Here is a 4,633-nt window from a genome sequence, read left to right as displayed (position 1 = left end):
AGGGCCTTTAAAGTCCGTCCTGCTGGCCCTTTTATCAAAGAGAATATTATGAATAGTTCTATTTCTTTAACCAATCAGATTTCATATTCACCTCACAGCTAACTCCCAGAATAGCTTCAGCATTTTTCCATCCTCTGATTGGTTGGTCAGAGGGAAACAGTTACAGCCAAGTTCGACTGGCAAAACACATCTGAAGCGCCGCACACATGAATACATCTGAGTTGGACTTTTTTGCCTAAAGAGGCAGAGAAATTTATTTGGTTTCTGACATAGTTAAAAATACATTTTCAAGAAAAGCTAGACATCGTAAGGAGAGGTTGGCCAACCCTGAAGCTAGCTAGTTTGTCTCAGCCCAGGAACGGGTTTGTTCACCACTTCTAGACCAGTGAATACGAGCGGTACCACTGGATTACATCCTCTGAGGAGCGGCGCACATAATGAGTCTGCATTTCTGGTGAGTAGGTTGTATTTTATTTATACTTTGAAGTTTTTGTCATGTTATTAGAAAAATATTGATTCTCAATTGCTTCAGATGATGTTGGTGGCACAGTTGCGGTGGTAGTGTAGAGGTTTGGAGTCTTAACTGTTTTTCATGCTTTAGTAAATTTTAATTCACCCTCCATATGTGAAATGCCTCTCTTGCGCCACGTGTTGTTATATCGCGGTTTTGTACAGTATTGATGGTTTCTATAATTGCAACGTGATAGTGGTGGTATTAAGAGGTGGATTGAGTTGGGTAAGTCCCCACTGAAGGCCCAGGAACCAAATGCACGGCCCGCAACTGGGTTTCTCCCTCCGCTTGGCAGTTTTTTGTTTAACCACTTTACATGTTTAGATGTGCAGCTGTCAGTGTAGGCTGCCAGCAAAATGTCATTAAGGTATGACTGACCCTGCGCTCTGACCACAGCTTCCGAGCAAGCTGGGATATGAGAAGAAAGAATTTCACTGTGCTGTAATGTAATCTGTGAAATTCTTAGACCATCATGCCAAGGGAAATTAGGTGAGTTATGAAGTATGGTTTTATGCAGTATTTTTTTTTCCAGGTGTTTTCTAAAGTGTTCTACAACATTTTTGTCACTGTATACTGTAGAGATTGTTCTTATCAACAAGTTACTGCAATTAAACTGTTCATTCTGTTCTTAGGTGTCCGTGTCTGTGTGTGTATGTGTGTGTGAGAATGGGAAAGAGAGTGAGTGAAGAAAAGAGGTGGAGTTCCACGCGCTAAACCTGGACTGTATAAATGTTTGGATTTGTGCATACATGGCATAAACCTACTTTAGAAGAAGACCTATAGTAGAACAGTTTCACAGCTGTGAAGTGGCAACACTTAGGATTCGTAAGTAAGTCTGAACCTTGCTGGTCGGCTTTTTTTATGTGGAGCATTTAATTATAAATGACACTGTTGGTGATCTCTGTACTAAATAACGTTTTGTAGTAACGTGTAATGCATTAACAATTATATTTGCAGCATTTGGCAGATGACCATAGACAGATAATTTACAGACGTGTTAAAAAAAAAAAACATTATACATTGGAACCAAAAAGATACTCTTTCATCAGAATAAGAAATCTCTTTGGAGATGCAATTTATTACTTGGGGGAAAAAAGCACACACATTAAAAAAAAAATTTGTCATGCATCTCTCCATATCAGCTAAAATGACTAACTGCTCAATGAAATGTTTGAGGAAAATAGGAATTAATGACACTTTCGCTGATCTAGAAGCATTGAGATTCTCAGTGGTGAATAAAAGGGCATTTTTTGTGGCATGGTCCACTTTACAGTTGAGTGGTTAGGGTATTATAGGTTATTCTGTGAGACATAGAGAGTTGAGGATCCTAGAAACAAAAGACAGATATTGTGGGTCCATGTTAGATATGCATGTTATATAACATTATGGTATAAATATCTTGTGAGAGGGATCATATTGTTTAACTCTGACTTACTAAAGTATGGGATTATAACAGGTAACTGCAGGTGGGCCTTTTGCATTGTAACAGCAAGCATAGATAGTAATATTGTACAAATTGGTTTAGCCAGTGTGTAGTTAGCTAGATGTGACAGAAGACATATACTACACAATCAGCCAAGAACATGACGTGAACTATGTCCAGATCGATTAATTAATTTGTCATCAAGAGCTGTCGCCATGTTTCAAAATACTTAATATAGATAGTAAGTGTGTGTGTGTGTGTGTGTGTGTGTGTGTGTGTGTGTGTGTGTGTGTATGTAAACCTTTTTTGCTTTTTTTTATGATAACTATAGTCTTAAATTATAGAGGAAACTTGGATAAATCACATTTGTTAATAATCACATGTTGCTCCAAAAGAAAAGATGCCATGGATCAAACATATCTTTTTCATTGGATGCTGATGTCAGTCCTGCTGATCACAACATATGGAAATCAAACAAGTAAGTCAATACTTGGAAAAGTAAAATACATTTTACTACTGCCCTGATAAAGCACCACTAGACAAAGATAAGTTACATAATGAAGTGTGTGTGTTTGACATCTACTGTATCAAGTTTTACCAACTCGCAATTTTTGTTGTTATTGTTGTTTTCAGCTGTCAATATAGACTGCCAAGACCAAAGAGGGATTGTTGAAAAATCTTTCAATCTAACCTGCAATGTTACCAGTCAATCATATGTTTATGAGGACTATCATTTTAAACATAATGGTAAGAAGCTCGAAAAAAAAATGGAGCCTGTGAATGGCAATCGCACATATTATTACACGATTGCAAATGCAGCATTAAATGACAGCGGAAATTACACATTGTGGATACAAATGAAAACTGGACAAAACAAAAGCACTTTCACGGTGACTATAGGTACTTTCCCTTTTTTGTTCCATAAGTATTTTTGTACGTTTATTATGATTGCTAGTTAAGTTATTATTATTATTATTATTATTATTATTATTATTATTATTATTATTATTATTCAATAAGTATTAAATTTCTAATTTATGCATTTATGCATTTATTTATTTATTATTCAGATAATTTTGAAGCAGCAGCTTTATCAGTTGTACCAGGTACAGTGTTCCTTTGATTTAAATTCCTTTATTTGTACATCATCATGAATATAACCTTCAGTAAATTGCAAAATGTAAGGAGATGGTAGGTCAGTGGTTTGGACATTGGACTTTGAGTCAGAAGATCATGTGTTTAAGTCCCAACACTGCATTGCTGGTGCCTTAAGCAAGACCATTATCCCTCAGTTGCTTAGTTGTATAAATTGAGTCATTGGATAAAGGTGTTTGCAAAATGCTGTAAATGTAAACATATGATGAATGCAGTGAAATTAAATATCAGTTATTCTTTCCACAGCAGGCACCAACTCGTTTTACATAAATATATCACATTTATTATTCTGTTTTTGAATTCATCTAGTGCACGTACCACTGTTATTGCAATCATTAATCTCCACACTTCTCCTTACAAATGAATGTGAATGTGTTTGATTTGCTATTAGAGGTTGTGATGTAGGTTTAATTAACCATGATGGCTTCTGTTTTTCTCTCAGATCTACCAACTGAAGTCAAAGCTGCAGGTTTAGCTTTTCTTGTGTTTTCTCTTATCACAGTCACTACTGCAGTATGTGCCTATAGAATAAGAAAAAAAGGACTGCAGTATACACCTTACCTGTCTCAGCAACTGTGATGACAACAAGTAAACCTGAAATTTGAGAGATTTTTCCCTTTTTAAATCTCAGAACAGAGTTATATTTAAAAAGTGATTTAATTGCTGTATCTGCAAAACCCTGTCTATGTGTCAAAAAAGTGTTTTACCTTTTTTTTCTTTTATCTACCGTAATTTTCTATTAAGACTATTAAGTGCACCCATATATAAGCTGCACCCAATGAATTTGACTAAGATTTTTATTTTTAAAATAAATAAGCCGCACCTGTCTATAAGCCGCAGTGTGTGTGTGTGTGTGTGTCTACATTTTTTCGCTATTACTGCATGTGTGCAAGACCGAGGAATATGTCCTTATTATTTTCTGATGCTCTTTTCTAAGTTTCTTTGACTAACCTGTCACGCTGTTGCCAAGAAAAATAAAAAAGTACGAGTTTTGGAAACCTGTCTGTGCTTCTATGATTTCTGTTGCAACTGGAGTTAGTGAGCTCTCCCATGACCCTGATACAACGCATTACAACGGCTTGTATCTAAACAGTAGCCTACCAAGAAAGTCATTGTTCACTGTCTTCCTCCTTCCTTTCACAACTATTTCTCTCAGGAGTTTCTCTTTTGGCATCGTTGTGCGTTTAAAAATCACCACCGGTGGAAGTTTTTTCTCCCGAAGCCATGCAGCTCAGAACACAGGTGAAGTGCGTTTTTTCGTTTCCGTTCGGAAATTTCATTGGTCTAATATTTTGGTGCTCAGTTTTTTGGCTTGAAGTTTGTAAAACCGGGAAGAACCCAGGAAAAATCCATAAATTAGCCGCTTCGTTGTTTAAGCCGTGGGGTTCAAAACGTGGGAAAAAGTAGCGGCTTATAGTCCAAAAAATAAGGTATGTCCATTAATGTTATATTATTAAACATACATTTTATAATATAAAACATTTTACAAAATTACATTAATATATACAGTATATAAATAACATTAACTATACTAAATAATGTAA

The 4,633-nt window shown here is 35.8% G+C and overlaps 1 long non-coding RNA gene across 1 annotated transcript; it reads left to right on the top strand.

Annotated features, from left to right (window-relative positions):
• Window positions 1-391: 391 nt before the first annotated feature.
• Window positions 392-3,924, top strand: LOC124389255. The gene is made up of 7 exons (XR_006926541.1): window positions 392-454; window positions 908-1,000; window positions 1,144-1,340; window positions 2,330-2,412; window positions 2,568-2,834; window positions 3,005-3,040; window positions 3,532-3,924. It is a non-coding gene; the product is annotated as an uncharacterized LOC124389255 (long non-coding RNA).
• Window positions 3,925-4,633: the final 709 nt, after the last annotated feature.

This window comes from Silurus meridionalis, chromosome 7, assembly GCF_014805685.1.
Source record: "Silurus meridionalis isolate SWU-2019-XX chromosome 7, ASM1480568v1, whole genome shotgun sequence".
Lineage (NCBI taxonomy): Eukaryota > Metazoa > Chordata > Actinopteri > Siluriformes > Siluridae > Silurus > Silurus meridionalis.
The sequence above is the reverse complement of the archived record's forward strand: the minus strand, read 5'-3'. Positions and strand labels throughout refer to the sequence as shown.